The sequence below is a fragment of the Schistocerca nitens genome, chromosome 7 (genome assembly GCF_023898315.1).
Source record: "Schistocerca nitens isolate TAMUIC-IGC-003100 chromosome 7, iqSchNite1.1, whole genome shotgun sequence".
Taxonomy (NCBI): Eukaryota; Metazoa; Arthropoda; class Insecta; order Orthoptera; family Acrididae; genus Schistocerca; species Schistocerca nitens.
Window position 1 is genome coordinate 228,063,728 of NC_064620.1, and position 26,424 is coordinate 228,090,151.

Genomic DNA, 26,424 nt, shown 5'->3' on the forward strand with positions numbered 1-26,424 from the left:
TCTGCAGTGGGGCACCGAGTCGAACGCTTTCCGGAAGTCAAGGAATATGGCATCCGTCTGATACCCTTCATCCATAGTTCGCAAGATATCATGTGAAAAAAGGGCGAGTTGCGTTTCGCAGGAGCGATGATTTCTAAAGCCGTGCTGATGCATGGACAGCAACTTCTCTGTCTCAAGGAAATTCATTATATTCGAACTGAGAATTTGTTCGAGAATCCTCCCCCCACCGCCTTCATTTCAGTGAAGGTATGCCCTTTTGGTGAGTCAGCCAGAGCCGTCCGCCGCATCCATTTCCCTACTGGTTGGCAGTCCTAACTCTGGCTGTGTGTTCGCAAAAAAGAAAAAAGAAAATAACCGGACGGAAAGCCGAGTAGTGCTCGGCGCGTGGGGTGATCATAAACAGCCGGTCAGGCAATGAGGACCATTGTGGTAGTTGCACGGTCAGTATTACCGCACAGATTTCACTGATGTTTTAGTGCCGTGTCACACATTTCACCCACACTGATTCCATTCATTTCAGAGAGTTTAATTTGTATAGTCACACCCTCAAGTTATGGCAATAAAACTTTAGCATTAGTTAGACGACAGAAAATGAAGTACTCGAGGCTAAAAATTAATTCAGGACATCAGTAATTAGTCAGAGGGACGATGTAGACGCCGCTTTCATTTTCCTCCCAATGGTAGCGCTGCATCCCAGCTCCGGCGGACCTCTCAGGGCCGACCGGCTGCCGCATCGTCGTCTGCCACGTGACGTCATGTCATCTGCTGCGGAATGGAGGGTGTAGGGTCAGTACGGCACACCGCTCTCCTGGACCTCGGAGCCCGTGCTCATCAATAGAGCAGCTCCTCAGTTGTCCTTACGAGGCTGAATGCAACCCGGTCCAGTCCTCCTACTGAGGAAAAATCCCTGCCACTGCCGGGAGTAGAACCCGAGTCATCAGCACGGCAGACACGGCGGCCGCTCAGCTACGGAAGCGAACATACGTGTGTATCCAGGTACTTTTCCACAATTTTTGCTTTTGGATCCTGAAAAAGTGTAAATTCGTATTGCATTATGGCACTTCACGATCAGAGATACAGAAGCAAGGTGAAGTTGGCCGTCAGGAGACGCCAATGCTGACACGATGACAATGAAGCAGCCATGGCTTACACCGTGACATATCCTGGTCGAAGAGCTCCGTCAGCCATTGCGCTCTTAGGTGCTAAACGTCCACCTTGAGAAACAATTGGTTTGATAAGCCGTGGCGGTAACAGACGAAGAACAGCAAGAAGAACGAAAGTGCAAGTGTTTGTTTTAGCTGCAGTACACAACGGTTCTCACATCAGCTTAAGACAAGTTGCTGCAGTCAATGGTATCAGCCTTATATATCTGTGTGGCGAAGATCACACAAAGTTTCACTCGTACCAACTGTCGCTGACACAGGGCCTGCATGGATATTGTTTCAGTCGTAGAGTTCCTTTCTGACAAATTACGGTGAAGTGATGCGTCATAATATGCATTACTGGGCCATAAAAAATCCTTCACAAGCACGTCACGTCGATCGTCAAAGGAAGTGGTCTGTTAATGTGTGGTGTGGAATTCTTGGAGATGAAGCCATCGGTCGCCACTGCTTCAAAAAATGGTTCAAATGGCTCTGAGTACTATGGGACTTAACTTCTGAGGTCATCAGTCCCCTAGAACTTAGAACTACTTAAAACTAACTAACCTAAGGACATCACACACATCCATGCCCGAGGCAGGATTCGAACCTGCGACCGTAGCGGTCACGCGGTTCCTAACTGTAGCGCCTAGAACCGCTCGGCCACTCCGGCCGGCCCCACTGCTTCGCAGGTACTCTGACAGATGGGTGTATTGAGCTTCCATCGCCGACACTTTAGGTGCTCTCCATGAAAACGTCATTCTAGACATTAGAGGACGTATGTGGACGCAGCACGATGACCAACCATTTTGCTCGTCATATAATACAAGACTCGAACAAGAGTTTTTCTGGAAGATGGTTGGCGCGATTCTGTCCTCAGGAAAGGCCCACACGGTAGCCGGACTGAATACCGGTAGATTTATATCTATGGATATATCTCAAGAGTGGTGCGTGTTTTAGCTAACCAACAACCCGAGAGGACTTGAAACAGCTCATCGAAGATACCTGTCGATCCGTGACACCAGCAACTTCGTCTACGACATGTTACATCCCTGCCTATAAGTTTGAACGTTCCTAGCTCGCTAACGATAGATATTTGATTTAAACTGGTTTGTACGCGGTTTAAACACATCAGCTAAATGACGGAGCAAATAATATTCCATTTAAAAGCATAATTCGTTGCTGCAATTCACTGTAGAAAAACTACACTCTTAAGAAAAAAAAGACGCACCACGAAGGATTTATACAAATCGGAGGAAAATCGTTAGACGCGATGTACATGTGCAGACAAAGAGTTTCAGAAAAACTGGATGATTTATTCGAGAGAAAGAGCCTCACAAATTGAGGAAGTCAATAATGCGTTGATCCACCTCTGGCCCTTTAGCAAGCTGTTATTCGACTAGGCTTTGATTGAGAGAGTTGTTGGATATCCTCCTGGGAGACATCGTGCTGCGGATGGCAACCAGCAGTGTCTGGCTACGAAATAAAATGGTATTCACTCCATCAGTCCTGGCAGTAGGGCCGTATGGCGGGAGACAGTCAGGTTGGTATCCTGCCAGTGTCTGTAGTGTCTGTAGACACATTTTGAGATTGGAATCCCAGTTACTTGAATACAATTATAAGTACATGACATTGTCGGCTGCAGAGCGATCAATTAAATCAATGTAAAGAAAGTTGATGATCTTTTAAAGTGTTCAAACGTGTGTGAAATCTTATGGGACTTAACTGCCAAGGTCATCAGTCCCTAAGCTTACACACTACTTAACCTAAATTATCCTAATGACAAACACACACACCCATGCCCGAGGGAGGACTCGAACCTCCGCCGGGACCAGCCGCACAGTCCATGACTGCAGCGCTTAAGACCGCTCGGCTAATCCCGCGCGGCTATGATCTTTTATTGCCTTGTCGCATGTATATCCATTGGATTACTATTTTCGGCAGGACAAAGCTGCCATCTGTGGATCTGAAGACGACAGGTCAGTTCTGTCGAAACTAGTAATCCAATGTATATACAGGCGATCAAGGCAAAACACTTCACATCAGAAGCTTTCTTAACAAGCAGTAGAAGTTTCTTCAGTGATGAGTGCCGCTTCTAACTGAGCCCCGACGGCCGGCGAAGACGGGTCTGTAGATGCCCCGGACAGCTGTGGGATACCAACCTGACTGTCGCCCTGACAACAGGGAGTGCTGGCCAGGGGAGCAATTTCTTTTGATATCGGCACCCCTCAGATTTCATCCGTCGCACAGCGGTGCGTCGACGATATTCTACGCCCCTTCATGGTAACCCATTCTAGGCTAACATTTCAGCAAGATTATGCCCGCATGCACACGGCGAGAGTTTCTTCTTCCTGTCTTCGAGCCTGTCAGATCCTACTTTGGTCAGCAAGGTCGTCGTGTGTCTCCGCAATTGGGAACGTTTGGAGCAATGTGGGCGAGGCCCTCCTACCATCTCCGGATTTTGCCGATCTAACGCGCCAACTGGACAGAATGTTTCAGGAGGGTATCCGATAACTCTATCGATCAATGCCAAGCCGAATAACTGCTTGAATAAGGGCCAGAGATGGACCAACGCGTTATAGACTTGCTCAATGTGTGAAGCTGTTTCTCTTGGATAAATCATTCAGTTTTTCTGAAATTGTAATCGTTTGTTTGTACATGTACATCACATCTACCAGTTTCCTGTAGATTCGGATAATTCCTTGGTGGTGCGTCGTTCTTTTTGTCTTAAAGTGTATATAAACTATTTTAATATCTCCACTGGAACAATAACGCTTTTTTTACTTTTACCTGCTTCAGTAAATATTCCTCTCATATACTATTTTATAATTTACACCTTACGTGAGACAATCTGTATGCAAAGGAAATGTCGAGATTACTTCAGACGCACAAATACGTTACGTTAGTCAGATCAAGAATGGCTAAATATACTGTGCCATGGCTAAATAGCTTCACGGTTTCGTATCATCTTCGCATCAAACACTGATAGGAATAAACTATATATAGTGGCGCCCGAAGATAATAATTAACATGCCGCCAAGTGAAGAGAGCCAGATTTTTTTTTTTATTGCTGCCCGATTTCAATTCTTTTCGACGCTCATATAATTTCTCCTCTCTGCACGCACAGCCTGTTCACGTAGTCTCTTCTCCAGTTTCAGCTGCGATACAGTACAAACGTGCCTACACGGACGTCCGTATCACCGACGTTTTCATAGTATTGCACTTTAAAATCAGCCATGGGTAGCTGCTTCTGTATAGAGACTGATAGCCAGTCGCTGTGACCGAGCGGTTCTAGGCACTTCAGTCCGGAACCACGCGGCTGCTACGGTCGCAGGTTCGAATCCTACCTCGGGCATGGATGTCTGTGATGTCCTTAGATTAGTTGGGTTTACGTAGTTGTAAGTCTAGGGGTCTGATGACTTCAGATGTTAAGTCTCATAGTCCTTAGAGCCATTTGAACCATTTGAAAGACTGATATTTTCACTATTGGAGAGCAAATTTTCGATTAAAAAATGGAACACAACAGAAGGGTGTTGCAGGGTAGGTTGTGCTGAGAAATAATTGCTAAGAAAAAAGTTCGATACGTTGTCCCGTTTCCGAGCTATTTAGCATTGAAGTTAGGCCAAGCTTGTCGTCATTCGCGCAAATTCAAGCAACCTGCCACAGACAGCGTAGCCAAACGTGTTCTTCGTTGGGGTTCCTCAAACTGAACAAACGTAGCTTTTGCTCAACCTTCCTTAAATTTATCACTTCCGAAAAAGGCATATTTTACCCGGTAATGAGTATCTGGACAGATGGTAATCGCGGACCCACAGATGTCTGTGCGTTACCGCGTTTTAGCGCTTGAATTTGCGCGCGCAACGACCTGACTGCCTAACTTCGACGCTTAATAACTTGGAAACGGCGCAACGTGTCGAATTTTTTTATAACAATTATTTCTCGACAGATCCCCCCGGTAACACCCTTAAGAGCTTTTCAGAGTGTTCCTGACCAACCTGTACGTTCCTACAATTAAGAAAAGCTACGAGTTGAACGTGCATTTGTGATACGAAGTCTGTCCCGATTCCGGGCAGACGGAAAAATATTTAATTATGTAAAAGAATCTGTAAATTGAGGATATTAAAGACGAGATACTACAACGCAAAGGGCGAATGAATAAAATAAAAATGGGAGTAATGGGTCACCCAGATGCAATGATGGATAAAACAGTGAAAAAAAAGCCAGCCGTCACTGCCCAGTTTAAAGTGATTCAGCGGCAGACTGAGTGGCCAGGTGGAAAGGTGAGGGCTGCTCCGTAGTGCTGGGTATCGAGTCAGATGGCCGTGCAGGGCTTATCGCGTGACTCAGCTGAGACAGGTCGCCGTGACGCTGGCGGTGACGTCACGACAGGTCGGGCAGGCAGCATGAATCAGTGGCTACCGGTGACAGCGCATACCGCGAGCTGGAAGTAAATGCAGCCAGCACAGTGGAATTCTGACAGGGTGCACCCGTCCTTAGCATCAGTCAGAATAAATGCTTGTAGTGCATGATTCACAGTGGATTTCTTGTCGATGCTCGGTGACCGCAGCCGGAAATAATCCGGAAAATCTCAGAGTCGTTAACGAGCTTCGTGATAGTCTCTGGGATCCAGCGTTACTTCCTTGCTCGAGTCTTCATATGGACATTTCATTGTCATCTTGAGTTGAGAGGTACAGCTCTGACACACTGATGTGTGGTATTCTGGATCGTGTCAATTATCAGCGAATTACTTTTTTTTGTAAAAAGGAATCCCCTATAGTCCACTTACAACATGTCACATCTTTATCCAACAGAAATTGTTCCATTCCAATACCAAAATGAATAAATACAGTATTTCTTGCGTAAAATAGGTACAAGTTCATATTTCTAAACTTAGCGAAAACATCCTTATTTTCGTCTCTTATTAATCGATGGGTAAACTTTAGTCCATTTGTACTATTAAATTACGAAATTTAATATTTCGTAATTGTATGGGAGTGAGATAACATAAAAAAATATTCGAATCAAGTTTATAGAAGCACAACTTTGTAAAGTTTGGAACAAACGAAAAAGCATTAATTACTAAGATGCCTTTGCTGTAAAATAAAAATGGTATCATATAAGGACTCGTAAATTGAAAAAAACAATATTGTATTGAGCAACTAAATTATATCTATTTTTGTTTCAGCGCCAACATTGTCAAGGCACATAGTGATACTAAGAAGTCTGAGGAAAGTAGAGTTTAGGAGAAGTTAGTGGGGAGACTCTCAGTCAGAACGTAGGACTGTTGGGATTGTCCAGCATATATTGGAAATTGTATTGCGGAACGTCTGAAGTCTGATGACATAGATTCTTACTACAAATCAACTAAAGAGTTATTAATAATTTTAATTAAAGGATGTCTTAATCGTAAGGGTTTATTCATTAGTAAATTATCTTATTTTACGAATAGGCCCCTGATTAATATTAGTGATTTTAACAACTGCTAATAGTGCTAAAAATAAATAAATTATTATTATTATTGTAATAACGAATGTTGGTCTGTTATATAATTTTTCTAAAGATATTGTTATTTCTTGGTAATTGATGTCAGTACAGCCAAATCATGTATTTCAGGTAACAGAAAACTGGTGGACATGAGGTTACTGCACAAAAAAAACCTGTTCTCGTTCAATCTGTAGTAAAGTGCGCAAAACTAATTTCCATTCACAAGGGATGTTACTGGTTCAGAAACGGGCATTTCGTGCTATATGTGGTGTAAGTTCGCGAAACTCTTGTCGATCCCCGTTCAGGAGTCTGTGAATTCTGACATGGGCATCTCATATATATTTTCTGTAGTGTTGTTCGCTGTTAACAATCAGATCTTATTCCTAAAAATTAGCAGCTTTCACTCAGTTAATATTAGGCAAAAATCGAGTATGCATTTGGATCACTCCTCGTTGACTCACCCGCGTCCGGCCATCGTGATTTACGTTTTCCGTCATTTCCCTAAATCGGTTGGGGAAAATGCTGGAGTGGTTCCTTTCAAAGGGCACGGCCGACTTCCTTCCCCATCCTTCCCTAATCCGATAGGACCGATGACCTCGCTGTTTAGTCCCCTCCTCCAAACCAACCAACCAGCCTCCTTGATTCTCCAGTAGAAAGGCGTGACAACTGTGCTGCATCCATTTTCACTGAGCTGCCACAAGTATTACAAGATCTTAGCAATAATCCACGCACTTTCCAGTATAAATTGAAGAGTTTCCTAAAGGGTTCCTCCTTCTTTTCCGTCGGGGAGTTCCTGGAAAAAAATTAAGGTAATATCTGTGAGATATTGTTGATAACGGTAATATGAACACGTGTCTTTTCGATGTACAGGATTCGTATACATTTTATTTTATCTGTCAGTGCTTTTCTGGTAAGGATTTGCTCCTCAATTTGGCCGTGCGGAGGTAGACGTGTAAAATAAAAATAAAATAAATAATATTTACGATATTCACATTTCATTTATTCACGTTTAGGATCAGCTGGGGCAACCTTTACACGTGCCAATGGTCACCTGCACGTGTCTCTACATCATGCAGCATGTGTGGGATGACGTCACCTTCCTGTATACAACATCTGCGAACATGCAGAGCTAGAAGTATTACCAGCCACTTATATATCTACATACGAGGTCTGTTCAAAAAATTCCAGAACTTCCTCCACAAAATTTTTCAACCCTTACCTTTCACTTATTGTGCATGGTCTGCTTCAAAATACTCTGCTCCACAACTGATACACCGCTCCCAACGCCGTTTCCATTTCCGGAAGCAGTCGCGCTGGCTAGCACGAAGCGCCGTATGCGAATTTTCTTTAATCTCGTCTATCGCTGCAAATCTTCATCCTTTCAACGGGGTTTTCAACTTCGGAAATAAAAAAAAGAACTGTCGCAGGGGCCAGGTCTGGCGAACACGGAGGATGAGGCAGCACAGTGGTTTCGTTTTTTGTGCAGTAGTGACGCACCACAGGGATGAAGTGAGGGTGCGTTATGGTGGTGCTAGAGCCATGAATTGTCTCGCCACATTTCACGCTATTTCCTTCTCACGTTTTGTCGCAGGCATCGCAACACACCCCGATAGTACCATCGATTAACGGTTTGTCCCTGTGGCACGAAGTCATGGTGAACTAATCCTTCAAAGTCAAAGAAAACTATCAGAATGATTTTGACATTCGGCCTGAACTGGCGAGCTTTTTTTGGTCTTGGAGAAACTTTCCCGGCCCACTATGAAGACTGAACCTTGGTCTCAACATCATAACCGTAGACCCACGTCTCATAACGAGTTATGATTCTCTTAAGGAACACCTCGTTCTCATTTACGCGACCCAAAAGCCTTTACCGATTGCGAGACGAATGTCTTCCTGACCTTGACTCATGAGGCGTGGGACGAACTTGGCGTCAACGCGATGCATTCCATAATGCTGTGTCAGGATTTCGTGACATGATCCCATTGAAATGTTACATTCATCTGCAGTCTCTCGGACAGTAAGTCTTCGATTGGCACGCACCATTTCGTTGACGTTCCTGACATGAGCGTCGTCGGTAGACGCGAACGGCGATCGAGGGTCATCTTTAACATCCGTTACGCCATTTTTTAAACCGCGTGAAGCAATCGTAACACCAAATATGGCTTAAGTACTCATCACCGTAGGCTTCCTTCATCATTTGACGTGTCTCTGTAAAGGTTTTCTTGAGTTTCATGCAAAATTGCGTGCAGACGCGTTGCTCCTCTAACTCCACCATTCCGAAATTCACAAATTGTGCAACACAACGGTCTACTCAATACAGCACTGAACAATAACTAGAAGACATACAACAATGTAACTTCCGGCAGCTAGACATTAAACACAGGCGCGTGCAGGGATGCCGACCGCATTTCGCTCGAACATACCACTGGCGCGAAATTACGAATGTTCCGGAATTTTTTGGACAGATCTCGTATACAGGGTGTTTCAAAATTTCACAGGCAAACGTCGAGGGGATATAGAAGGTGTCTCGAGGAAATATGGACCAAAACCCGTGATCAGAAACGTCATCCACCAACACTATAGGGTATCGAAGTTACAGGCGTCGGCGCCTGCCGCTAGGTGACTTATTAGTGCGCGAACCGGACGGACTGCGGGCAGGTCGAGGCCTGCGGTTTTTTGACTTTCAATGTCGGTGACTAATTGTCACGATTGCCAGTGAAGCAGATGGAGCTAGCTGCTGCATACTTGGGCCTTATCGCCTATGAATGAGATGCTCTGTTGCCGTGCTGACTAATGGTGTCGGACACGGGCTTCTGTCCGCAGTGTATTGTTTCCCAGGACCCTCTACACAACCTCTGATATTTTGTCGTGTAGTGTACGGGACGTCACAGACAGAGAACGGGGACGAACGTCGACTATGCAGCAGAAATCACCGTCACTCCGCTGGAGTGTCCGGCAATCGGCCGCATTACGTGAATAACGGCAGACATCCCGAGACGTCGGCATCTTTATTGATTTAAAGGACAGGAACCATGAATGCAAGGAAACGGGGTGGAACCACACGTGTAGACGCTTTGGCAAGGACCAGACAACAAGATCCAAGAAATGTACATTGCCATTTATTCCATTGGTACAGGAAATTAAATACACTGTACAAAGTGAACAACATGTGAAACAACCGTTAAAAACTAAATGTTCCATTGTGATCGAGACGGTTTTCTTCACGTGTTTAAATCAGTTCATCGGATCGCAGCTACTCTCTGCAACACTGATTTCACCATTTACGGATTAAATACAGTTACAGCATGTGCTCAAAATACCTGCCTCCAGCGTCTCAGCAAGCCTGACATTTTCGTATCATTGACTGCCGTACTCGCTCAGACATACCAGGCGTGGTGCGGACAACCCCACACGCTGCGGGGTGTCGTGTACAACATTCTTCAGGAGGCCGAATAGGAAGAAGTCCAGCGGGTTGAGGTCAGGAGACCAAGGCGGCCACGTTAAAAGGCCACCTCACCGAGTGGGGTAGCGCAGTGGTTAAGACGCTGAACTCGCATACGGGAGGGCGACGATTCAAACCCCCGTCCCTCCATCCTGATTTAGGATTTCCGTGATTTCCGTAAATCGCCCAAGGCAGATACCGGTATAGTTCCATAGAGAGGCCACGGCCGCTCTTCTTCTCCATCCTTTCTACGTCTAAGTGATTGCTATTCACAATAAAATGTCTGGCAGAGGGTTGTACCACCTAATCCGAGTTGATGCTGCGTCTCAAATGAATTCGTTGTCGACGTGACGTTAAACACTAATCTCCTCCTCCCACTTCAGGACCATCTCGACCGACCAATCCAGCGATCCCCGACAGCTCGACTGAGGTGTGTGGGTGCCCCCTCGTGCTGGAACCAGAAAACGCCGACGGACTGCAAGTGGCACCTTCTCCAGTAATTTCGGCAGCACTTCTCAGATGGACATTGTATAGTTGTCGCCAGTGAGTCGAGGGAATCGTGGACCATGCAGCCCACACGTTGATGGCGAACTTTTACTGGTGACCTTGTTTGTGGGTCGCATGGCGGTTCGCCTCCACACCCTCACAGGTGAAGGACGCCTCGTCCGTGAACAACACACACGCAACGTAATACGGTTGCCTAGCGCACGCTGCAGGAATCACTGACCGAACTCCACACGTGGAGCAAATTCGCCGTCCAGCAGCGCCTCTGTCTTTGTGTCTTCTGGAGATGGAATGGATGCCTTCCCTCGTAATGCAGCACCCGCCAAACCGCTGAGGTGGAGCTTTGCATTGCGTGTGCCATAGCACGAGTGTTCGCGGATGGATCTGCGTCTAACCTCTCTAGTACGTTCTTCCCAAATCGTGGTCTGCGTGCGTTTCGCGCGCGACCTCTGCCGTGTCGACGCCCTGCGAAACCACCCACTTCACCTAGACTCTGATGGATGGCCGCAAACATGAAGTGATGCGACTGACGCCTATTGTGATATCGTCGCCCATAGATGCTGCTGCTGTCACGTACATTGCGGGGCATTCTGTTCGCGTACAAAGTCATGCCTGTTGCCGGGGGAAGACCTAGCAAAATATGCCGGCGCCTATAACTTGAACGCTGTGAAGCGTCGCTGGATGACGCTTCCGGGGGTTCCTACCCTCATTTAGTTCGTCAAGACACCTTCTACAACTCCTCGAAGTTTGTCGGTGTAATTATGAAACACGTGGAATCAGTCAGCTCATACAACTACCTTTGTCTAACAGTACTTAACGTTAGCAAATAGAACAATTGTGTACGCTCACCAGTAGGGGAATAAATGGTTCAAATGGCTCTAGGCACTATTAGACTTAACATCGGAGGTCATCAGTCCCCTAGATTTAGAACTACTTAAACCTAAGGACATCACACACATCCATGCCCGAGGCAGGATTCGAACTTGCGACCGTAGCATCCGCGTGGTTCCGGACTGAAGCGCCTAGAACCGCTCGGCCACCGCGGCCGGCTAGGGGAAGAAGTTAGCAGACTTCAGTTCATTTTTAGGATACTGGAAAAATGCCGTCATGCTAGAAGGAGACTACGAAGCACTCGTGCAACATATCCTAGAATACTCGTCAAGTGTATGGAGGCTGTACCAAATAGGACTACCAGAGGATATAGCTTACAAAGAAAGAGAGCAGGAATGCTGAGGTTGATTTAAACCATGGGAAAACGTAACATAAATGCTGGACAAACTGAAGTGGCAGAAGATAGACGTTAGTTATACCGTGAAACCCTAAAAACAATTTTTCGAGAATGACCTGTAATTGACGAATCTAGGAATGTACTACTTTCCGCCTTACGGACTGCGAGGACTAGATTAGACTTACATTGGGCTCGCTGGCCGCTGTAGTCGAGCGATTCTAGGTGCTTCAGTCTGGAACTGCGCGACCGCTACGGTCGCAGGTTCGAATCCTGCCTCGGGCATGGATGTGTGTGATGTCCTTAGGTTAGTTAGGTTTAAGTAGTTCTAAATTCTAGGGGACTGATGACCTCAGACGTTAACTCCCATAGCGGCCAGAGCTATAGGCGTTTGCCCGCGTTCCACACTTGAAATGCAACGGGAAGAAGATGTAAAGGGGTTTTCACACGTTCAATATTTATTCAAATGTGTGTGAATTCCTAAGGGACCAAATTGCTGAGGTGATCGGTCCCTAGATTTACACACTACTTAAACTAACTTATGCTAAGAACGACACGCACCCATGCCAGAGGGAGGACTCCAATATTTATTGACAATACTAATTTTCCAAACCTTCAATATACTGAAGCGACCTGACATTATGCCCTTTCGAAGGAACCACAAAAATTGTCAGCTGACAACACCATTTCACGAGGTTATAATGTCCACCCACAAGAAAGCGTGTGTTGCATTTATATTAGCAACAGCTTGCAAGCAACAGAAAACAACGAATAAGAGGAAATGGTCCCGAGAGCAATTAAAAATGGAGCGACTGCTCACGTATTAATTTACTGACTGAAATCAGAACCATGTCCCCGAAAGCTTTCTCTAATTATTGTTCGATGAGTCCTGCATCACACGGCAACTTGTTAGTGTTGATACGAGATGAAACAGTGACGTAAATTACGTTAATGAGAGAGGAAATCGCAGTCGACAGAATATTAGGGGTAACATCGAGATATCTGGTGACAGGCAGGTCATTCTAATGCTCGAAGTTCAGTTCTGTAATATCAGCAAACACAATTAGCAAAATTCACTGCAAACCTGTGAAGCAATTACGAGGCGTGTGAGAAAAGTAATGAGTCGGACAACACTGTGAGAGATTAGGCAACGCTGTGCAGTTGTGCTTGTGTACACCGGCGTGTTCATCCCATCCTGGTGCTCAGTCAGAGTTTCAGCCCGTACAGCCATCACGTGATTTTTTAAGAGAGCATGACTGAAGTAGTGTTCTCTTGTGCGTTACGAAAATGGAACAGCGGGATTTAGAGCAATGTTATGCAACCAAATTTTGTCTAAAACTTGGAAAATCCGCGAATGTGGCCTTTGAAAGGTTGAAACAGGCTTATGGGGAACATTCCTTACCAACAACACAAGTTTTTCGCTGGCAGGAATCAATTTGGAAGGCAGAGAAAACATGGAAGCTCAACCTCGCCCAGGGAAACCCTCAACTTCAAAAAGCAACGGAAGCATCGAGAGTGTGCGTGTTCTTGTGAGATAAGATCGTCGTTTAAGAATAAGGGTGATAGATGACCTGTTTAACACTTTCACCGTACATGAAATTTTGGCCAAAGTTTTCGAAAGGATTGTGCCAAAATGGTGCCGAAAACCCTCGCAGCTGAGCAGAAGGACAATTTAAGTAACGTGTGTGTTGATCTTCTTGACAGAATTTCGTGACTAATTTACCTGGTAGAGTCCTTGGGACAGTTTTCTTTTCCTGAAATTGAAAATTGTCTGAGAAGGAGGTCATTTTGGGACTCTGGAGAACATTCAAAAGAATGTGACCGACATGTTAAATGCTCTACCAGGTGAAGCCTTTCGGTACTGCTACCAAGACTGGGAACGACGACTCCATCAGTGTACAGCTGGTGATGGGAAGTACTTTTAAGGGGACAATATCATTGTTCGCAAAAATTAAATAAAACAAAAACTGTGGTGGAGAAAAAGTCTGTCTCATTACTTTTCTCGCACACCTCGTATATCTGCCTGGCAAGGATCTGTGTAGGCAATTAACGTAAACATTTTGTTTATGCTTTGAGATAATTTGGTGAAGTTGATATGCATCCGCAGACCTCTTACTAGATCATTGCAGATATATGACGTATTTTTTCAAATGGGAGCGTTCTTTCAAACTTCTATGTAATACATCAAACTATACAATATTTTTACACTACTGGCCATTAAAATTGCTACACCAAGAAGAAATGAAGATGATAAACGGGTATTCATTGGACAAATATATTATACTAGAACTGATACGTGATTACATTTTCACGCAATTTGGGTGCGTAGATCCTGAGAAATCAGTACCCAGAACAACCACCTCTGGCCTTAATAACGGCCTTAATACGCCTGGGCGTTGAGTCAAACAGAGCTTGGATGGAGTGTACAGGTACAGCTGCCCATGCAGCTTCAACACGATACCACAGTTCATCAAGAGTAGTGACTGGCGTATTGTGACGTGCCAGTTGCTCTGCCACCATTGACCAGACGTTTTCAGTTGGTGACAGATCTGGAGAATGTGCTGGCCAGGACAACAGTCCAACATTTTCTGTATCCAGAAAGGCCCGTACAGGACCTGCAACATGCGGTCGTGCATTATCCTGATGAAATGTAGGGTTTCGCAGGCATCGAATGAAGGGTAGAGCCACGTGTCGTAAAACATCTGAAATGTAACGTTCACTGTTCAAAGTGCAGTCAATGCGAACAAGAGGTGACCGAGACGTGTAACTAATGGCACCCCATACCATCACGCCGGGTGATACGCCAGTATGGCGATGACGAATACACGCTTCCAATGTGCGTTCACCGCGATGTCGCCAAACACGGATGCGACCATTATGAAGCTGTAAACAGAGCCTGGATTCATCCGAAAAAATTGACGTTTTGCCATTCGTGCACCCAGGTTCGTCGTTGAGTACACCATCGCAGGCGCTCCTGTCTGTGATGCATCGTCAAGGGTAACCGCAGCCATGGTCTCCGAGCTGATAGTCCGTGCTGCTGCAAACGTCGTCGAATGGTTCGTGCAGATGGTTGTTGTCTTGAAAACATCCCCATCAGTAGAGTCAGGGATCGAGACGTGGCTGCACGATCCGATACAGCCATGCCGATAAGATGCCTGTCATCTGACTGCTAGTGATACGAGGCCTTTGGGATCCAGCACGGTGTTCCGTATTACCCTCCTGAAGCCACCGATTCCATATTCTGCTAACAGTCATTGGATCTCGACCAACGCGAGCAGCAATGTCGCGATACGATAAACCGTAATCGCGATAGGCTACAATCCGACCTTTATCAAAGTCGGAAACGTGATGGTACGCATTTCTCCTCCTTACACGAGGCATCACAACAACGTTTCACCAGGCAACGCCGGTCAACTGCTGTTTGTGTATGAGAAATCGATTGGAAACTTTCCTTATGTCAGCACGCTGTAGGTGTCGCCACCGGCGCCAGCCTTGTGTGAATGATCTGAAAAGCTTATCATTTGCATATCACAGCATCTTCTTCCTGTCAGTTAAATTTCGCGTCTGTAGCACGTCATCTTCGTGGTGTAGCAATTTTAATGGCCAGTCGTGTAAATTAATGAAGTAAGTAGTGTCATAGGGAGGTTGACCATCCTAAAATGGTATATACACTGGTCACCCTTGCATAGGCCTATAACGATTCTTTTGTGTTAAAACACTCCTTAAAAACTGAATCTAAGGTATAATATACACAATGGAGAATTTAAAGAAATAAACAGTGAACACTAACGCCACGTGGTTGATTCCCGAAGCTCTGCCAGCATCTGAATGGAGAATATTGTCAAACCGTCAATACTAGATCTCACACAATCAATGTGTACTGACAATACTGAGAATATTTTGAGGTCCATCAATACTCGTCGTCGGTATTTCTATTATTGACAATACGGTCAATATACAGACAATTTGACAATATTATTGAATGCGTGAGGGCCCCTTAATGTGTGGTACAGTGAGGCACACTTCATAATACGGACGTAGATGTAGCCCGTGGTAATCTTACAAGAGCAATGTATCGTCATTTTCGATCGAGGGATATGTCAGTCGCGGAGCAGCTGCCGAAATTTGTGCGAGCAGGGAGTAGTGGCCGGGGGTCGACGCGCCTGCCGGTCTGCTATTCGGCGGTGTCACTGAGTGGTCCCCCGCTTTCATTCGGGTAGGCATACGAGGCGAAGCCGCACTACGCAGTCTCTAACCAAAGGCGTCCGCTCGGCGCCTGGGCCGACAGTGCAGAGATTACTGTGATCGGTGACCGCTGAATATTTCAGGAGCTGCCGTCAGCACCGGCAAGGCAGCGCCTTGCGGCCCGGACCCAGACACCGGGGCTGGCTGCAGGCGGAACGGCGCACAACGTCGGTCTTGAGCGTCCTGGTGGCATCGGGAACAGGCCGGACATCGGCGCCACTGGCAGCCTATTATACAGGAAAATGTAACTCCGCCCTGGGTTGAGGAGCGTGGGACAGCGGGTGGTCGATAAGATCTAATAATACTAAACCAATAATTGACGTTGTTTTATTAGGCAAATAGTTTTGACATTCGGATCATATCATCTTCAGGCCTGTCGCATGAATGTCACCAAGTACCACTCGTGCAAATATAAGACAAGCCACAATACTCATTTCTGGTTTCGTAGCTATCCGAACTTCACGAACTGATTCTCATGCGCATAAAGTTCGGATGTCTACGGAACCAGATGGAAAATGGAAATGAGCGTTTGGCGTCATTGGTCGGGAGGCCCCATACGGGGCAGGTCAGGCCGCCTTGGTGCAGGTCTTATTACATTCGACGCCACATTGGGCGACCTGCGCGCCGGATGGGGATGAAACGATGATGAAGACAACACGACTCCCAGTCCCTGAGCGGAGAAAATCCCCGACCCAGCCGGGAATCGAACCCCGGCCCCTTAGGACGGCAGTCCGTCAGGATTTCCATTCAGCTATCTTTATATATATATATATATATATATATATATATATATATATATATATATATCTAATCTCACTTTGTTCGTTTTCGCTCGTTGCATCTGCTTGGGGCAGGTGTCGCAGGACACCCGTTTCAGTTCGTGTTGATCCATTAACTCACTTTTTTTAATTTATTTTGTTTTATTTTTTATTACAGAGGGCAGCTAACCCTCTGACCGAACACGCTGAGCTACCGTGCCGGCTTCTTTTTTCTTATTTACTCCTTTTATTTATTTTTTTAATGAAGGGGAGGCAACAGCAACTATCGAGGCGGACACGGAACTACACTCCTGGAAATTGAAATAAGAACACCGTGAATTCATTGTCCCAGGAAGGGGAAACTTTATTGACACATTCCTGGGGTCAGATACATGACATGATCACACTGGCAGAACCACAGGCACATAGACACAGGCAACAGAGCATGCACAATGTCGGCACTAGTACAGTGTATATCCACCTTTCGCAGCAATGCAGGCTGCTATTCTCCCATGGAGACGATCGTAGAGATGCTGGATGTAGTCCTGTGGAACGGCTTGCCATGCCATTTCCACCTGGCGCCTCAGTTGGACCAGCGTTCGTGCTGGACGTGCAGACCGCGTGAGACGACGCTTCATCCAGTCCCAAACATGCTCAATGGGGGACAGATCCGGAGATCTTGCTGGCCAGGGTAGTTGACTTACACCTTCTAGAGCACGTTGGGTGGCACGGGATACATGCGGACGTGCATTGTCCTGTTGGAACAGCAAGTTCCCTTGCCGGTCTAGGAATGGTAGAACGATGGGTTCGATGACGGTTTGGATGTACCGTGCACTATTCAGTGTCCCCTCGACGATCACCAGTGGTGTACGGCCAGTGTAGGAGATCGCTCCCCACACCATGATGCCGGGTGTTGGTCCTGTGTGCCTCGGTCGTATGCAGTCCTGATTGTGGCGCTCACCTGCACGGCGCCAAACACGCATACGACCATCAATGGCACCAAGGCAGAAGCGACTCTCATCGCTGAAGACGACACGTCTCCATTCGTCCCTCCATTCACGCCTGTCGCGACACCACTGGAGGCGGGCTGCACGATGTTGGGGCGTGAGCGGAAGACGGCCTAACGGTGTGCGGGACCGTAGCCCAGCTTCATGGAGACGGTTGCGAATGGTTCTCGCCGATACCCCAGGAGCAACAGTGTCCCTAATTTGCTGGGAAGTGGCGGTGCGGTCCCCTACGGCACTGCGTAGGATCCTACGGTCTTGGCGTGCATCCGTGCGTCGCTGCGGTCCGGTCCCAGGTCGACGGGCACGTGCACCTTCCGCCGACCACTGGCGACAACATCGATGTACTGTGGAGACCTCACGCCCCACGTGTTGAGCAATTCGGCGGTACGTCCACCCGGCCTCCCGCATGCCCACTATACGCCCTCGCTCAAAGTCCGTCAACTGCACATACGGTTCACGTCCACGCTGTCGCGGCATGCTACCAGTGTTAAAGACTGCGATGGAGCTCCGTATGCCACGGCAAACTGGCTGACACTGACGGCGGCGGTTCACAAATGCTGCGCAGCTAGCGCCATTCGACGGCCAACACCGCGGTTCCTGGTGTGTCCGCTGTGCCGTGCGTGTGATCATTGCTTGTACAGCCCTCTCGCAGTGTCCGGAGCAAGTATGGTGGGTCTGACACACCGGTGTCAATGTGTTCTTTTTTCCATTTCCAGGAGTGTAGATACAAGTATAGGAGCCTTGTCTTACACGTGAACGAGTGGTACTTGGTGTCATTTGTGTGACAGGGCTGAACGTCAAAACTGGTTTCCTAACAAAGCAATGTCAATTGTCGGTATAGTGTTATTAGATTTCATCGACCAGCCGCTGTCCCACGCTCCTGAACCCGGGACGGAGCTACATTTTCCTGTATAATAGGCCAAATCGTCCGGTATGTTTCTCTCCACTCTGAGGATTCCGAATGTTAATCTTGTGTTTGGTTAACCTATTTTTACAATATTTCTTATTTAATGCTACATGTATGAAGTGTAACGAACAGTAACTGCTGTGAATAGAGATATTTAGAATACTCTTTTCATATTATAGAAAAACTGAAATGTAATATTACACGGCTATGGAAATGTATACGCGGAACATGCTTGGTAGTTTTTAAAGTTTTAAATGTAATCAGTTAAGAACTCGGTACCAATGTCTTCAAATATGAGTGTTATGCAGTTAAAAAATGGTTCAAATGGCTCTGAGTACTATGGGACTTAACTGCTCAGGTCATCAGTATCAGTCCCCTAGAACTTAGATCTACTTAAACCTAACTAACCTAAGGACATCACACACATCCATGCCCGAGGCGGGATTCGAACCTGCGACCGCAGCGGTCGCGCGGTTCCAGACTGAAGCGCCTAGAACCACTCGGCCATAACGGCCGGCTGCGAAAACAAATTTTGCAATATTTAGTAGAGTTCACAGCTGAGCGGTCACCCATATTTACGACGAATCCTTCAATATATATAATGATAAAACTCTAGTCACATTGCGACTTGTGTGTAAACATATATGAGTATCATGTACTTGGAGAAAACATGGCGGACAGTTGAGCTACTGGGACCGCGGAGGTCCGCCCCCTAGGCGTGGCGCTGCGGTCCTGCAAACAGTCGGCATGTACTCTAGGCATTGCGGTGATGGTCGATTCCAATGAGTCGTTTGATTAAAAAAAAAAAAAAAAAGAACATTCTCCGGGGAAGATTCTGAGCTAAAGAACATTTACTGAGAAAGTTCTCAACTTCGCGCGAACAAAAACTCGAAGCATATTCTCTGATCAGGGAGTCTTTTCTCACTACCTCCCCTCCTCCCTGAGAAGGTTTTCGGGATGTGTCGTCTGCCGCGCCCGGTGTAGAACACACGCGTGATACGCTGAGGTGACAAAATATATGGGACAGCGATAGGCATGTATACAGATGGCGGTAGTATCGCGTACACAAGGTGTAGAAGCCAGTGTATGGACAGAGCCGTCATTTGTACTCACAAGGGAAACTCTTCCATCATTCCCCCCCCCCCCCCCCCCCCCCTCCTCTGGTTTAGTGGTAGAGGGCCCAGTGGACATCCCGTCAACACCTGAACACAGACCAAACTTGAAAACGGGAAGCAGCGTGTACCGAACAGTGAAAAAAAAGCAAAATAGAAACAGTGAACGGTTGAGGTACAAGAAGTGCAATATAGAGCAACATAAAATAGCAACGGCGTTGTGCTTAAGTCGCCACGGTGTTGCATTGCCATGCAGGCGAGCCACGTTCAAACCTCCCTCGCGCTAAATTTATTTTATTATTTTTTCGCTGTTGGCTATATTGAAATTTGTGTCTGCTTCGTGGTGCAACGTCCGTTTGCAAAAAGCGAGCTGTAAGGAAGGGACCTATAATGACACTTGATTCTGCACAACTACTCTATTAGCAGCCGAAAGAAAGTGACTTTCGATGGAAAGTGCAAACGTTTGATGAGAAGGCGACAAGTCAACCGAATCCTGCACCGGAAAACACGTCTGGTATGTCATAGACGGCATTTGTGACAGTACGGGTGTCATATGATAGCAATCTCTTACCGACCCACCTACTCTGTAAGGCTGGTAAGTGAGTGAGATATAGCTGCTTGTCAGATTTAGTTGTTCGTATGAATGCGAATGTGATCACGCTCAAAGAAATGATGACAACTTAATACTTTGTCACATAAGCTGCAACAAATGAACGTAACAGTTTTACTATCGCACACTTGCTTTGCGCTCTGTCGAAATATAATATGTTCTTAACGTTTTTGAAGTTTGTTCCGTTTTGGAAGTTTCGATTCGAATTTCTTTGTTGTAACATACTTCACACCCTTCTATTTGTTGTTTTCTAGAGATGGGCAAACTGAAACACGTAACTGTTCCGAAACAAATGAAACAGTACAATGTAATGTTTCGATACTCTGTTTCGAAACAGTGAAACAGTTTGTGTTTTGTTATGTAATAAACCTACACATTTTATCATCTTGAATGTCTACTGTATAATGTCCATATAAACAGAAATGAGGTGCGAGAGCACTAATCATATCGCAGAAAGTATGAAGCTATCACTTAGGCGTCTTGGCAGTTTCGTATTTCCTGCAGCAAATGCGCTGCTTTCGTGTCGTGTGACTTTCATACTTTTCAATTCGCTGAGGACAGCAATAGTCTAAAACAGAAGAACCACCACGAACGGAACTGGAGGTGGGAGCAAACTGCAGAAACAAGGCATATGCTACTGGGATTCCCACATTCCGTTAGTATGGGTAATATACCCATCCTGCTAATTTCCATGCACACAAAGGGAATCATTGTGGATAATAGGCACAGTGACTGTAGTCTCACAAATAATTCGAATAAATAACAAAATATAACAGAAAAAAAATTTTGTCTTTCAAGGTGTTTCGAACCGTTACTATAAATTCACCATGGTTGCCAGCCGTTCCCGTTCACCATTACACTATCAGTGATATGTCAAACAGATTGCTTGCAATTATACCTACATCAGATTTATGTATATGTCTAATAACTGTCACCCTACGCCTTTTTTTATTCGAAATGTTGTAGGCTTACTTGCGTTTCTTAATGTGATTACTGTACATGAACAGAGAAGCGTATGTTATAAAAAAAAGTGTAATTTAACTGAATGATTTTCACATATTTATTATTTTGAATGTGAATAGTATGCGTTGTTTTATTGTTTGGTTAGTGTTTATAAAGAAGATGTTACGCCATTTCGGAATAGGACAGTCAGCTAGAAACGAAGCTTTATTTTCGGATAACATAAGCTTCATGCTATTGCTTGTCAAAAAGATTTCGACACTCTTGAAAGTGTTTCACGAAGTGGTATGTTGTGTTTCAGTACCTGTGCCGAGCCCGAATCTCGCCCGACACAGAGCGGAATGAAACATCACTGTTTCGATACAATTAGTCCGTTCCAAGCACAGGTGGACCGAAACAGACCTATTTTGAAACAACGATACAGTTTCTGTGTCTGGCTCGAGATCGAATCTGGTTCGGTTATCCGAGACAGGGGCGGAATGAAACACCACTGTTTCGAAACAGTGAACCACAGCCGTTCCGAAACACTGAAACAGTTCCACGTATCGATACACTGTATCGAAACATAGAAACAGTGGCCAAGTCTATTGTTTTCATTTCTGTGAGACGTCTTTGTGGTATTTCGTCTGCTCTCACTATTCATCACGTTTACTTGCACTGGTAATGTATTCTTACCACATGACTCATATTCTATAACCAGTGATTAGTATGACAATGACAACTGCACAAGACAACAGAAAGAGGACAAACATTTCAATTATAAAGGGCACGAGAAATATTTCAACACGACTCGCCCGCATGGCAGCCCAACACCGTGACCACTTAACCACGATGCCATTACTGTTTCAATCTGATCCACATTGCACTTCTTGTCCTTCCACCGTGCACTGTTTCTATTTTGCTTTTTTCCACAGTTCAGCACACGTTCTTCCTGTTTTACACGGGCTGTCCACTGAGCCCTCTTAACATAAATCTGAGGGAAATGCGATGGGGAGTTTCCTTTGTAAGGTGATTGTTGATTCATATGAAGAGGTTTCCGACGTGACTATGGCCGCACGACGGGAATTAATAACTCTGAACGCGCTACACGCATGGGGCATTCCATTTCGGAAGCTGTTAGGGGATTCAAGATCTCGAGTTCCACAACGCCGAGAGTGCGCCGAAAATACCTTTCAGGCATTAACTCTTACCACGGAGAATGCAGTGGCCGACGGCCTTCACTCAACGACCAAAAGCAGTGGCGTTTCCGTAGAGTTGTCTGTGGTAATGGACAAACGTGAAATAGCCACAGAAACCAACGTGAGACGCACGGCGAACATATCCTGTAGGACAGTGCGGCGAAATGTGGCGTTAATGGGCTATGGCAGCAGACGACAGACGCGAGTGCCTATGTTAACAGCATGACATAGCCTGCAGCGTCTCTCCTGGGCTCATGACCGTATCGGTTGGACGCTAGACGACTGGAAAACCGTGGCCCAGTCAGATGCGTCCAGATTTCAGTTCATAAGATCTGATAGTAGGGTTCGAGTGTGGCGCAGAGCCGGCCCGAGTGGCCGAGCGGTTCTAGGCGCTACAGCCTGGAACCGCGCGACCGCTACGGTCTCAGGTTCGAATCCTGCCTCGGGCATGGATGTGTGTGATGTCCTTAGGTTAGTTCGGTTTAAGTACTTCTAAGTTCTAGGCGACTGATGACCTAAGAAGTTAAGTCCCATAGTGCTCGGAGCCATTTGAACCATTTTTTTTTTTTTTTGCGGCGCAGACCCCATGAACCCATGGAACCAAGTTGCACTGTGCAAGCTTCATAATGGTGTGGCATGCCTTTACAGGGAATGGACTGGGTCCTTTGGTCCAACTGAACCGATCATTGACTCGAAATTGTTATGTTCGGCTACTTGGAGACCATTTTCGGTTGAACAACAATGGAATTTTTATGGATGATAATGCGCTATGTCACCGGGCCCTAACTGGTCGCGACTGGTATGAAGAACATTCTGGACTGTTCGAACGAAGGATATGGCCACCCAGATCGTCCGACATGAATCCTATCGGACATTAATGGGACGTAATCGAGAGGCCAGTTCATGGACAAACTCTTCCACCGGCAACACTTTCGCAGTTATGGGCGGCTATAGAGGCAGCGAGGCTCAGTATTTCTGAAGGCAAATTCCAGCGACTTGTTGAGCGCATGCCAAGTCAAGTTGCTGCACTATGCCGGGCATAAGGAGATCCGACACGATATAATGAGGTACCCCAGTACTTTTGCCGCCTCGGAGTGCAAGTGTGGAACTGGCATCAACGTCTTCTGGAAGAGATGCACTACGTTTTGACTTTAGTTTTACGTGACGCAACTAATTATTAAGAGGATGACAGTTTACTAGAATGTATGTTTTGACGATGTTACCGGAATTTTCGACATGCAGAAAACTTCTTTGTTACTAAAGTTTGGTGAACACATTATGAGAACTAAAACCTGAGAATGCATCACATTTTCATCTTCCCCAAAGCGAAACGGAGACTGTGTTTTCTAACACGGGATAATTTGGTTAAATTTGACGCATGATGGTCCTTTCGCGCGTCAAGCTCTTAGGCGGTCGCCCGTGCGGTTTCGTTACGAGAAACAGATCGCTATGTTGTTTTTCTGATCCGCCTACTTATTTCTAACATAACAAAATGCAGGGTGAACATTAATGAAACTGACATATTGCAGGGACGGATTTCTTACTGGAAATGGAGAAAGAAGGGTCCTGTGAACATGTGTCCGGAAATGGACAGTGTGTGTGCAATTACAACAAATCGTCCAGGAATACAGTACATAGATGCTCGTATACACGTCTCAACAGATGTTCAAATTGGCCTCCATCGGAGGTGATAGGGATAGTAACAGTTATCATGCAGGATGCACAGAATCGAACTTCGGCGTACACCATGTTGGCGGGCCTCTTTCATGGAGCTTGGACTAGGGCTGTCTCAATATCCTGTAGAACCCGGTCCTCCAAATCTGGGGTACGCGCAGTCCGCCGCCTCCCTGCAACTCGTTCGTCTGTCTGCTAGGAACTACGATCACACAAACTCCCAAAAACGTAGAAATAGTGTGTTTGACATATTGAGTGTGATGTGGTTGCTGTCTGTGAGGATACTTGTTTTGGTATAGCCGTACTGCCTCTCAGCTGTTTCCACCCGTCTGGCCGCACACAGACACCATCTCGGCTTGTTCCCGACATGAATACCAGGCCATTCTGCTGTTTACAGTACACCGCGTCAATCACACAGCTTGCAACAAACAAGAGGCACACGGCACGTGGTCAGAGAAACTCATTTCTCTGCGCCATCTATCGTGGCAACGATGAATTTCCAGACACATGTTCATAGGACGTTTTTTCCTCCACTTCCAATCAGGAAACCGCCCCTCCAGTTTGTAGGTTTCAGTAATCACCTTATGTAAGATTTACACTGTGAGAAAACATTGTGAAGAACTTGTGAAAATTTCAGTGACAATTGCCTAGTGTATACTTAAGTCTTTTACTATTCCAGTCTTAAAACCCGGGTCTGGCAAATACCAGAAAAATATTGTTATTTCCGTTTCATTTGAAAAGTCGCCCCTTCAGTGTTTTCCTTGTCACACCTGTATAAACTTCTACAGTTTATCTCTTCAGTATTTAGTTTCTTGCCTTACGAACAACATAAATTCTGCCATTTTTCCTTAAAAGGATCTCAGTAATATTAACTTATCAGTATTTACTCGGTTCGGAGTATGCTACGCTGCTCACTTCAGAAAACGGAGAAAGTTCTCCGCTTGTAAGAAAGAACTTCATACGAAATCAAGGAAAGTTCTTCGCATTGATCATTTCCACTATCCTTTTACAATCTCATGTAAATGGAAATGAGCGTTTGGCGTCATTGGCCGAGAGGCCCCTTGCGTGGCAGGTCCGGCCGCCTTGGTGCAGGTCTTATTACATTGGACGCCACATTTGGCGACCTGCTCACCGTATAGGGATGAAATGATGATGAACACAGCACAATACCCAGTCCCTGAGCGGAGAAAATTCCCGACCCAGCCGGGAACCGAACCCTGGCCCGTAGGACGGCAATCCGCCATGCTGACCACTCAGCTATCGGGGCGGACACATTCTCAGGTGAAATATACCCTCCGACTCGCTTTTTTTCATGCGAACCTGAGAACGTTTTTCGAAATTCCGAGAATAAGGTACATTCCCTATTTTATTCATGCGACCCATTAATGGGCTAGGGCATCAGTCGTAACGCGTACTACGAGACAGCCGTACGCTAAATGATACACACTGTTGAGATCTGCAGGAATGCGGAAAGTCTGTCAGGAGTTCCGGTACGACAAGCCATGTAACCCGGGGGCAGCGACCTCAACACACTTTGCGCTGAATGATGTCTCGAGTTGTGTCTGCAAGAAAGTCCTGAATCGAGTCATAACTCTGGTCCGGTACTCGGTAACCTCGCATTTTGTTCCCTAAATGAGAGAGTTCCACCCGTGGTTTCGGGGCAGCATCTATGATTAATAATCAAGAAGTCCTTGGTCCCGGGTTCGAACCTCGCCACGGCTTAAATGTCAAATAAAATTCATTACTAAGGCGGCCGAAGACTTCCGGCATAAGACGTCACCCTTGTTCTGCCAACGACTTTGTCAAAGAGGGCGGAGGAGAGGACAGAGTTTCAGGGCACTCTCTTGCTCTTGATGTGGGAAACTGCCCCTAAAAGGAGAAAGAATCAGCAATGACCAATGGCATGAGGATACAGGAGGCAATTCAAACCACTGAATTAAAGACACAAAATAAAATGTGTATCCAAAGACACGTGGCCTGTAATTGAAAAAAAAAATTGTTATGATGATCTCTCTGTTGGGAAAGCATTCCGGACTAGCCCCCATTCGGATCTCCGGAGGAGAGAGGGGGGGGTGGCAAGCTAACCAATAAAATGATATAATGGTAACATTCTACGAGTCGGGGCGTCGAATGTCATAATGTGCTAGGAAAGTTAGAAAATCTGAAAAGGGAAATGCTA